The following is a 12,106-nucleotide window of genomic DNA, read 5'->3' as shown; positions in this document are numbered from 1 at the left end:
TCTGACACTCGATTTTGACTCAGGTCATGATCTCATGGTTCGTGAGACTGAGCCCTGCATTAGGGCTCTGTCAGCCCAGACCGTGTTTAGGATTCTCTGTCTCCCTCTCTCTCTGCCCTTCCCCTGCACTCATTGTCTCTTTCTCAAAAATAAATAAATAAACATTAAAAATAATAATAATAAAGGCAGTCTGTGCTCCAAAGGTCCTTGTTGGGCTGGCAGAAATTTGTTAGGTATGTGTCACAGTCAGTGTGAGAGATCTCCCCCTGCCCGATCCTGCTTCTTCCCCTGTTTCTTTTGCCAGTGTCACTCCCCAGGAAATCTTTTGGATGCCTATCCATCTCAGCATCTGTTTCCCCTAAAAGACAACCTGTGACAGCCTGGCAGAGAAGTTGGCATTTATTCCGGAAACAAAGTGTTGGTTAAAAGGGTTCACGAAGTAGGAGGACACAATGTGCTTTTTAAAAGGTTGCCATCAGGGGCGCCTGGGTGGCGCAGTCGGTTAAGCGTCTGACTTCAGCCAGGTCACCATCTCACGGTCCGTGAGTTCGAGCCCCGCGTCAGGCTCTGGGCTGATGGCTCAGAGCCTGGAGCCTGTTTCCGATTCTGTGTCTCCCTCTCTCTCTGCCCCTCGCCCGTTCATGCTCTGTCTCTCTCTGTCCCAAAAATAAATAAACGTTGAAAAAAATAAATAAATAAAAAAAATAAAAGGTTGCCATCAGGGGCGCCTGGGTGGCGCAGTCGGTTAAGCGTCCGACTTCAGCCAGGTCACGATCTCGTGGTCCGTGAATTCGAACCCCGCGTCGGGCTCTGGGCTGACAGCTCGGAGCCTGGAGGCTGCTTCCGATTCTGTGTCTCCCTCTCTCTCTGCCCCTCCCCCATTCATGCTTTGTCTCCCTCTGTCTCAAAATAAATAAAGGTTAAAAAAAATTTTTTTAAAGGTTGCCTTCAGAGTGTGGGCAGAAAGGTAGAAGAGAACCTTATTAGTCAGGGTTGCAAACATTGGGGTGAGAGATGATGATGGCGGGCAGTTGAATTCGGAGATGGAAAATGGTGGGGGTGGAGTCACTGGGTCCCTGCCCCTCAAACACACAGCTGCCCATGTCCTTACTTGGCCAAGATCCATTGTTCTTCTACTGTCCTCTTGAATTTGATCTGCTAGAGTTTTATTTAGGATTTCCCCATTGATATCTGTAAGTGATACCAATGGTCTATGGTTCTTTTGTGTGCACTCTTTGTTTGGTAAAAGGATTGTGTCATCTTCATAAATTGGACAGTTTCCCATTTTCTTCCATACTCTGAAGCATTATGTATCATGGAAATGACCCGTTTCTCCAAAGTTAAAAAATACCTAATATGAATATAAGATCATTTTTAATTGTAAACTTTAAATATTTTCAGTTATCCTTTTTTTGTGGTTTCTTCTTAAAACAATCTGGGTAATTCTCTCTCCCTCTGCCTCTCTCCCCCACTCAAAACAGTCTGGGTAATTTATGTTTTTTAGAAGATCGTCCATTTCATTGAAATTTTCAAATTCATTACCTTTTAAACATGCACACAGATAATACTTTATAATCAAAATTGTGTTATTGTAAGGAATTTGGAAAAGAGGAGAAAATGAGAACCACTTACAATCAACAGAGAGAGAATCAATGTTAACATTAAGGGAAGGTGTTCCTTCTGTCTTTCTTTCTTTCTTTCTTTCTTTCTTTCTTTCTTTCTTTCTTTCTTTCTTTTAGAGAGAGAAAAAGTGCAAGATTGGGGGAGAAGGGGAAAGATAAAGACAGAGAGAGAAAATCGTAAGCAGGCTCCACTCTTAGTGTGGAGCCTGATGTGGGGCTCGATCCCATGACCCTGGGATCATGACCTGAGCCCAAACCAAGAGTCAGATGCTCAACCAACTGAGCCACCCACACGCCCCTGTTTTCTTTTAAATTAAAAAAAACGAAAACCCTACATACTTGTTGTCATATCTCTGTTAAAAACAAGATAGCAGGGGGGCGTCTGGGTGGCTCGGTCAGTTAAACGTCTGACTTTGGCTCAGGTCATGATCTCACGGTTCGTGGGTTCGAGCCCCGCGTCAGGCTCTGTGCTGACAGCTCGGAGCCTGGAGCCTGCTCCGGATGCTGTGTCTCCTTCTCTCTCCCTGACCCTTCTCTGCTCACACTCTGTCTCTGTCTCTCAAAAATATAAATAAATAAATAAATAAATAAATAAATAAATAAATAAATAAAACAAGATAACAGGCCCCAAATGCTTATGCTAAGCCCCACGTCACCAAACCAAGACATCATAGTTTTAGCACTTCCAGAAATGGAATCCTAACCCAGTCAATCAGGAATCACAGATTGGTACTAGTTCTAGTCATCTGCTGGATAGACCCCTGCCCGCCCCTAAAGGAAAGTGACTTTGCAACAGTTGCCCCGCTTTTTGGCCTAGTATATCTCCCTTCTGGCTATAGAAGTCTTGCATTTTGTTCAAAGTCCTTGGAGCATCTTTCTATCTGCTGCATTGGATGCTGCCCAATACAAATAAATTTTTGCTCAAACTCTTAAATATTGTAATATGCCTCCATGTATCTTTTAACATCTCCTTTAGAATTTCTATTTGCTTCTCTTCCTCTTTAAAATTACATTTCTGGGGCGCCTGGGTGGCTCAGTTGGTTAAGCGGCCGACTTCGGCTCAGGTCATGATCTCGCGGTCCGTGAGTTTGAGCCCCGCGTCGGGCTCTGTGCCGACAGCTCGGAGCCTGGAGCCTGTTTCAGATTCTGTGTCTCCCTCTCTCTGACCCTCCCCCATTCATGCTCTGTCTCTCTCTGTCTCAAAAATAACCAAATGTTAAAAAAATAAAATAAAAAATAGAATTACATTTCTTCAGGGGCTCCTGGGTGGCTCAGTCCATTGAGCATCCAACTCTTTTTTTTTTTTTTTTTTTTTTTTAATGTTTTATTTATTCTTGAGGGAGACAGAGATAGAGCATGAGCGGGGACAGGGCAGAGAGAGAGGGAGACACAGAATCCGAAGCAGGCTCCAGGCTCTGAGCTGTCAGCACAGAGCCCGACGCGGGGCTTGAACCCACGAACCGTGAGATCATGACCTGAGCCGAAGTCGGATGCTCAACCGACTGAGCCACCCAGGCGCCCCAGAGCATCCAACTCTTAATGTCGGCTCAGGTCCTGATCTCAGAGTTCATGAGTTCGAGCCCCACATTGGGCTGACAGCGCTTGAAACCTGCTTGGAATTTCTCTGTCCTCTCTGCCCCTGCCCCTGCTCCTGCCCCTGCTCATCCTTGTGTGTGTGCTTTCTCTCTCTCTCAAAGTGAACTTAATTTAAAAAAAAATTTAAGGGGCACCTGGGTGGCTCAATCAGTTAAGTGTCTGACTTTAGCTCAGGTCATGATCTCACAGTCTGTGAGTTCGAGCCCCGCATCAGGCTCTGTGCTGACAGCACAGAGCCTGGAGCCTGCTTCAGGTTCTGTGTCTCCCTCTCTCTCTGCCCCTCCCCTGCTCACACTCTGTCTCTCTCTGTCTCAAAAATAAAAATGAAAACATTTAAAAAAAATTTTAATTACATTTTCAAAAGCTTATCTCTTTATAATTTCTTCAATAGCTCCTAAAATTTTTATTTTAACCTTACTGTTTTCCAGTGTGTTGATTAATAATCTCTTATTTTGTCTTTGTATTCCTCTTGCAATGGTCTTTTACTCCATCTTAACTTCCAGATAAGGCATTCTGTCCATTTATTCTGTTTTTTCTTGCCTAAGATTTGTGTTTTGGGACAGCTGTACTGAGTTGTGATTTAGCTACTGTAACATTCATCCATGGTTGTGTGGGCAATTCAGTGATTTTCAGTAAATGCCAGGAGTTGTGCCAACCTCACCACAATCCGCACATTTCTATCATCTAAAAAGACCTCCTCATAAGTAAAGCAACTAAAAAGAAAATAAATAAATGAGTTCATTAATTAAAAGACACCCCTCCCCCCATGCCTATTTACATTCAACCTTCAGTCTCCCCTCCAGGCAACCACTGGTCTGCTTTCTGTGTCAAAAGATTTGTTTTTTTCTGGACAGGTCATGTGATAGAATCACATAATATGTGGGCTTTTATGCCTGACCTGTTTCACAGAGCATAATGTTTTGGAGGGCCGTCCACAAGTCAGTACTTCCGATGTGTTAGCCACGTTCACCCCTCTCCTTTCTGCTGGTTTCTCCCTAGATTCTGACGGCTCCCTCTTGTACGCATGGAGCCCCACACCTTGCCAGACTAGAGAGGACCATTTGCAAATCTCTGGACCTCTCTCGCAGTGCAACTCTCTTATCTCGGGCACATCACTCCATAAATATTAGATGTTTTACAGACAATTTTTTTGGCACTTATATAAAAACATTGACCCCGCAGTGTTTTTTCTCTGAGTCCTCGGGGCAATGCTTCCTTCCCTTTAGAAGCTGCAGAGTCTTTCTCTAGGGTATATAAATCTTCTCTGTGAATGAGGAGAGATCTGTTAAAGCCTGGAGATGGTCACTGGGCAGGTGACTAGGCTGTTCTAACCCTCCTTCACTGGGGGGCAGGAACAGGGGCAAAAGGGATGGAGAGTTAGTGTTTAATGGGCACAGTTTCTGTTTGGGAAGATGAGGAAAGTTCTGGAAGTGGATGGTGGTGATGATCACACAACAATGTGGATATACTTAATGCCACAGGACTGTATGCTTAAAAATGGTAAATTTTATAACATGAAATCTTAACCTCCATTCTACTTTCTGTCTCTATGACTTTACCTTTAATTTTTTGCTTTTTAAATCTGTGATCTTTCTTTCTTTCTTTCTTTCTTTCTTTCTTTCTTTCTTTCTTTCTTTTCTTTCTTTTCTTTCTTTCTTTTCTTTCTTTCTTTCTTTCTTTCTTTCTTTCTTTCTTTCTTTTCTTTCTTTCTTTCTTTCTTTCTTTCTTTCTTTCTTTTCTTTCTTTCTTTCTTTCTTTCTTTCTTTCTTTTCTTTCTTTCTTTCTTTCTTTCTTTCTTTCTTTCTTTCTTTCTTTTCTTTCTTTCTTTCTTTCTTTCTTTCTTTCTTTCTTTCTTTCTTTCTTTCTTTCTTTCTTTCTTTTCTTATAAGTACTTTCCTGCCAGAAGGTTGGGGGATATGGATGGATATTCTCTCTCTCTGCTTTTTTTTGGGGGGGGGGGGAGGAGATGGATATTCTCTTAAGGTCTCTTCCAAACATTACTTTTCTCAATATTTTTATTAAAAAAGCACATCGGTATCTGATCCCTGTTTTACAGATGACAGTCTGACTCCTTCAGAGTCGTGAGATTTTGTTTTAACGTATTTTTTTCTAGAAAACACCTTTATGGTATATCCCCACTTTTCCATCTCCAAACTCTCTCTGGTGTGGCAAGCTGTATTTCTGAAGAGACTGTCTGTGTAGATGCCGCAGCTCTCATGAAACAAGTTCAGTAACGGTTATGAGAAAACCCAATGGTCAAGTACTAAAATTCTTCCTGAGGGCACCTGGGTGGATCAGTAGGTGAAGCATCCAACGCTTGATTTTGGCCCAGGTCATGATCTCATGGTTCATGAGTTCGAGCCCCCCGTCTGGCTGTGTGCTGACAGTGCAGAGCCTGCTTGGGATTCTCTGTCTCAAATAAATAAATAAGCCTCAGAAAATAAGTAAATAAAATTCTTCCTTGTTTCCAGCATTATCACTCTGTGAGTATATATGTATACAATGACTTCTTTTTCTTAGACTTTGAAATAACCGTATAGCCTATATTTGTTTTGATGTATTTTGATGAAGACTGATTCTCATAGCAAGTCTCTGACACTGACACGGTGTGGATACATGCAAGATCAGCGATACGGAATTCACAAACTGACATTGTTACTATTTTTAAAATTTCCTTTTTTAATGTTTATTTATTTTTGACACAGAGAGAGACAGAGCATGAGCTGGGAAGGGGCAGAGAGAGAGGGAGACACAGAATCGGAAGCAGGCTCCAGGCTCTGAGCTGTCAGCACAGAGCCCCACGCGGGGCTCAAACCCACAGACCGCGAGATCATGACCTGAGCCGTAGTCGGACGCTCAACAGACTGAGCCACCCAGGCGCCCCATGACGCTGTTACTATTGGCAAATACGGTATCTTGGCTGAGGCTGACTGAATGACTGCTGGGTATTGGGTACTGTGTTGGAGACAAGACTCTCCTACAGTGTGGATGGACCCAGAGGAGTGAAGTTTTCTCAGAAAGCACTGTAATGATCATCATCCTCTGCCAGTTGAGAAATCTTGGTGTTGATTCTTCTTCCGTTCCAGAGTTTGTAATTGACTGGACTCTTTAATTATTGGATACTTTTCTCTGAGGAAACCTTCGAACTTTTGGAGAGGAAGACTTTTATGTTTGATAGGAATTCTTAAGTTCTTTTTTTTGCAATAAAGACAGAGTAAGAAAATCCAGTAACAGTGGCTTCCTGCCTTACTGTCTTGAGGACAGCCAATCTTCTCACTCAGGGCTAAATGTCCTGCGAAACTGGTCATAAATGGTATGAATAGCTTTAATGGAATCTTGTCTCTTTCTTACACTATCTACAGAAGTTGGTGTCATCTACAGCTGACAATGAAATCAGAATCTGAATATTCTTAGGTATTTTCTAATAGAGTGCTCGCTGGCTGCAATTCGGAATTATATCACCCTTTTATTAGCAAGGAGGTGTTCCCCCACCCGATTCACTCCTTCGACAAGTATTCACCAAGTGCCTTTTAGGTGCCAGATACTTATAATTAAATTCTTAACCTTAGGACTTCGTGTCGATGGTTTGCCAGATTTTAAATTCTACTGCATCATGTAAGTTCAAGTTAATTAATTTTAGGTACCAAGAAATGGGACTTCCTGTTAAGATGAAAATTAACCTTATGAGATTAATACAGATATTTGAAAGCCTCCTTGTAATTGAAACAGTTTTTAAGATCTTCAAATTTTGATAAGTTGGGCCAAAATGACTCTATGAATAAATAAACAAACATAAACAAACAAAACCAACTGAACTTTTATATACATTTCAAATTGTTTTAGGGTATTGGAAATAATAGGGGAAATATTCAGTAACACACAATGTGTAAAATCTCAGTGCATATTTTAAGAAATCCATAAATTGTGAGTTGATAAGCCCCTAAATACGACTGTTGGCCACAGGCATCAATCATTCAGGTGACTGTTTTTTATGGTATTACTAGAAGTTACATGGGCTATTTTTGAGTGAAGACATGAATTTTCCTTCAATGAACCTCCAACAACAACAAATCTTATTTTATAAAATTCTGTGTTAATGGAGAGTCCATTTGGGAGTGTACCAGAGGCAATGTTTCCTGTTGGTTTTCCTGTTCTATGAATAAGAATCTGAAACATGTATCTATTAAGTTGAAGGCTAACATATAATTCTCTGCTCCAGAGACATTGAAGAAATGGGAGTTATCAATGTTAACTCAACGTGAGTCAGCTATTCAGTAGAATTAAAAATTGGAGATACAGTAAATCTCGTGTTCTTGTTTCTTTTTGTATTCACCAAAGAGATTGTCCTGTTTGGATGGCATTTCCATTTAAAGAAACTAAAATTTAATTATTCTATTTTTCCTGCTTTTCTTTGTGTGTGTGTGGTGGGGAAGGAAAGAATATCATGCGAGAAAGAACTTCTTTCACACACAGAAAATGGATTGCCTTAAGAGTTTAGAGGAGTAATTCTTAAAATGATGTCTCTTGCCCTTGTATCTGCACTAGATTCTGAAATATTCTAAGATTCCAGACTCATTTTTCTGCTGCATTTATATTTCCTAATTCTCACTGTTTGTCTTATTAACAAGGAAATGTTGGGGTGCCTGGATGGCGCAGTCGGTTAAGCGTCCGGCTTCAGCCAGGTCACGATCTCGCGGTCCGTGAGTTCGAGCCCCGCGTCAGGCTCTGGGCTGATGGCTCGGAGCCTGGAGCCTGTTTCCGATTCTGTGTCTCCCTCTCTCTGCCGCTCCCCCGTTCATGCTCTGTCTCTCTCTGTCCCAAAAATAAATAAACGTTGAAAAAAAAAATTTAAAAAAAAAAAAACAAGGAAATGCAATTGCTGTATCAGTTTGTTCCCCCTGAGCTCGTGTCTAAACATTCCATTAAACTTACTAACATCAGGGATGCCTGGCTGGCTCAGTCAGTAGAGCATGCAACTCATGATCTTGGGGTTGTGAGTTCAAGCCTCACATTGGGTGTGCAGCCTACTTTGAAAAAAGTTACCAACTTCAGAATTGGGAGGATTCTTTCAGTATATTCAAAGGCTTTCAGATTAAATAATTGAAGACCACCTAAAATATTTTAACAAGAATTAGGCTTCTACAAACTACATCTTTTTTTTTTTTTAAGTTTATTGTTTATTTTGAGAGCGAGTGTGTGAGCAGGGGAGGGACAGGGAGAGAAGGAGAGAGAGAATCCCAAGCAGGCTCCGTGCCGTCAGTGCAGAGCCCAGCACAGGGCTTGAATTCACAAACTGTGAGATCATGACCCGAGCCAAGATTAAGATTGGACTCTCAACCAACTGATCCACCCAGGTACCCTTGGCCCAAACTATATTTTCAAATAATTATATCCAGAGGCACCTGGGTGGCTCAGTCATTTGAGCGTCCAACTCTTGATTTCGGCTCAGGTCACGATCCCAGGGTCATGGGATGGAGCCCAACATCAGACCCTGTGTTGAGTGTGGAGGCTGCTTAGGATTCTCTCTCTCTCTCTCTCTACTTCTGCCCCTCTCCCCCACTCACTCACTCTCTCTCTGTCTCTCTCTCTAAAATTAAAAAATATATATATCCACTACATGAAAATGTAAAAGTTCTGGGGTGCCGACCCTTGATTTCAGCTCAGGTCATGATCTCACGGTTTGTGAGTTCAAGCCCCACATTGGGCTGTGCACTGTGTCAGCACAGAGACTGCTTGGAATTCTCTTTCCCTCTGTCTCTCTGCCCCTACCCCACTCTCCCTCCCTCTCTCTCTCAAAGTAAATAAACTTTAAAAACATTATTAAAAAAAATAGAAAAGTTCTAAATACCAGCAATCTTCTCTTCATCAATGAGCTAAAGATACATTCAGATAGGACAAACCCATTTACTTTCCCTGAAATTATAACATTGTGAAGTATTTTGCTTCTTTTTTTGTCCTTTTTTTTTTTTTTTTTTTGGTAGGTGAAGTTCACTTTAGTTCTCAGTTGTTTTCCATTTTTCTATTTCCCTGTTAAAAATGTTTTCATATTATCTCATCACTCTCCTGAGATAAGGAATTGCCATTGGAAAAACAAATTGCTGTCGGACAAAATGTGACTCCGACCCGAGAAAATGTTATATAACTTAAGGGTTGTGCTTAGTAAAATTTTATCACTTGCTTCTTTAAGAAAATTTAGATACTATATATAAATTTAGCCTCTAACCTTCTTTGACATAATCTTCATTCTCATTTTATGACATCGTCTCTTCTGTTTTATTTAACGGTTTAATAGAGTCATGTTTGAAACCAGCTGGAAAGCAATTTCAAGAAATGGTTTACAGGCTACTTTTAATGGGCAGTGTTACAGTATTTATTGCCCTCGGATAGAGCGTTATTAATATTATTAAAAATCATTTGTTGATTGCTGGAGGCTGCACTTGGAGCTATGTGAGACATAAAGACACCGTAATCGCTGCCCTATGCCCTGCCTCTGGCAAATAAAAACGATATGTTTCTATATGGTTTCTCTGGCTTCTCCCTCCGATGTTTTCCCCTTTAGGGAATGGACGTTATTGAAAGTGAGGTGATGCCTTTTCACCTTATTTTTTATTGGCTCTCTTCCCATGAGTCTTAGGTTCCTTGGCAGTCAAGTTGAACTTTCTAAGAGGAAACTACTCCCTATGAGCAGTGAGGTATACAAGTGACCTCTGCAGACACATTACGGTGATTCATGATCCCAGGACCTGCATTACATTCCATTGCTCATGTTTGCAAGCGAGTGTTGGAAATAACCTTGGAGGTTCGAACCATTCAAAACTCACTGGAAGAGAAATTTCCCCACAGGAAGGAGATAAAGGGATTTCTTCCGGAACGTTGGCAAGGACACTTGACAAACTCCGCTCCCCAAGCAGAGGAGCGTTGCCTTTTGTCAGCTCGCTCACGCCCACTGTACCCTTCTGTTCTCTTCAGACCAGTTTACTGGACCGTCCAAAGGCAGGTTCCATGGCTGGCGTTCTCTGTGCCAAAGGTCTTGCCCCTTTGGTACCCAATTCCAGCTGAAAGCACAGTTAGTAGAGATAGTTTTCCTGCTCCTCAGGAATAAAGGGAGGAAGAATGGAGGAAAGGAAGAAGGGAAGGAAGGAAGGAAAGAAGGAAGGAAGGAAGGAAGGGAAGGAAGGAAGGAAGAAGGGAAGGAAGGAAGGAAGGAAGGAAGGAAGGAAGGAAGGAAGGAAGGAAAGAAGGAAGAAAGGAAGGAAAGAAAGGAAGGAAGGAAGGAAAAAAGGAAGGAGGAAGGAAGGAAAGAAGGAAGGAAGGAAGGAAGGAAGGAAGGAAGGAAGGAAGGAAAGAAAGAAGGAAGGAAGTTACAGTTAGGTAGTCACTGAAAAGACTTTTTTCTAAAGGACTGTGCTAGGCTCTGTTGGTGGGACGGGTGGGGGTAGGAACACAGGTAAAATATAGAAGGAACCTTCCCCAACCAGAGTATGGACAATTAGAGAGGATGAAACATGTGTTTCAATAACTGAAACACAAGGTCAGAAGTGTTGAGTGCCATAGATGGAGTGCTGTGGAAATCCACAGGGGAGAACCGACGTCTTGTGGGCCCTCACACCAACTAGACGTCCAGGGAAACAAACTAAAGACACCATATTTTCCACGTTCTCTCTTTTCTCCTACTTTCCATCAATTATTTATCACAACAGGAGCAGATTCTTAGCAGTAGAAAAGGAAAGGCAAGAGAATGAAGAGGGTACCAAACATTTAAAAATACAAAAAAAGGAGAGAAAGAATCTGTGAGCTCCAGATGTTTCCAAGCTCCTTAAAGGGGATAAAATATAAAAACCCTCTTTGTAGCGTTCTCCTCCTTCAGAGAAAAGGCATTAAAAACACTTTATATTGCAATTCAGCGTCCGTATCACATGTGTGGGTGTGTATAACGTGTCCAAAACACAAGTCTTACAGACAGTAGTTGTGATGCATGTATTCTCTATTATCTATTCTGTAACTGATGGCTGGAATATAGAGGATAGGGGAAGAGAGCCAAGATGACTTCTGGTCTTTGGTTTAAGCAACTGGGTTGAATGATGGTACCATTGACTGAGATGGAGAAAATGGGGGAGGAAATTTTTTAGAACTTCAGAGAAAAAAAAAAGTCAATGAAATAAAGATTTCTGATTTGGCCATGTTGTGTTTGAATTGCTTGGTATAGTGGCTCTCAATAAAAGTCTCTTTTTCATTAGAACCCACAGTTAGAAATACATTTGACATCAAGACCTCCCATATTTACATATGCACGTGTAAAAGAGAGTGTGTCTGGGAAGTCTGGGTGGTTCAGTCGGTTAAGCGTCCGACATCAGCTCAGGTCATGATCTCACGGTCTGTGAGTTCGAGCCCCACGTCGGGCTCTGTGCTGACAGCTCAGAGCCTGGAGCCTGCTTCAGATTCTGTGTCTCCCTCTCTCTGCCCCTCGCTTGTTCACTCTCTCTCTCTCTCTCTCAAAAGTAAGTAAACATTTAAAAAAACAAAAACAGAATTAGTAACTACCAGGGACATGTGGGTGGCTCCGTTGGTTAAGTTCGACTCTTGATCTCAGTTCAGGTCTTGATCTCAGCATCATGAGTTCAAGCCCTATGATGGGCTCCACGCTGGGTTAGTTTTAAGCCTACTTAAAAACAAAAAAGCAAAGCAAAACAAAATAATAATTACTGCTAGCATTTGTCTTGTTTGCTTCTAGGTGTTTTTTTTTTAATTTTATTTTTTATTTTTTTAAATTTACATCCAAATTAGTTAGCATATAGTGCAACAATGATTTCAGGAGTAGATTCCTTAGTGCCCCTTACCCATTTAGCCCATCCCCCCTCCCACAACCCCTCCAGTAACCCTCTGTTTGT

At 41.6% G+C, this 12,106-nt stretch overlaps 1 protein-coding gene across 8 annotated transcripts in view; it reads left to right on the top strand.

Annotated features, from left to right (window-relative positions):
* The window catches only part of LOC109491566 (basic proline-rich protein-like), a 91,840-nt gene that overhangs the window by 34,623 nt on the left and 45,111 nt on the right, over positions 1 to 12,106 (top strand). The window contains exon 3 of one of the 8 annotated variants that reach the window (XM_045037742.1): positions 5,924 to 5,975. The exons of 5 other annotated variants lie outside the window; for them this stretch is intronic. The gene's annotated coding sequence lies outside the window, so the exon portion shown is untranslated. Of the gene's footprint in view, positions 1 to 5,923; positions 5,976 to 12,106 lie in introns of those variants that run through there. 2 more of the 8 variants (XM_045037740.1, XM_045037739.1) reach the window with 2 other exon arrangements.

Source organism: Felis catus, chromosome C2, assembly GCF_018350175.1.
Source record: "Felis catus isolate Fca126 chromosome C2, F.catus_Fca126_mat1.0, whole genome shotgun sequence".
NCBI classification, from domain to species: Eukaryota; Metazoa; Chordata; class Mammalia; order Carnivora; family Felidae; genus Felis; species Felis catus.
This window is presented reverse-complemented; position numbering and strand designations above follow the sequence as displayed.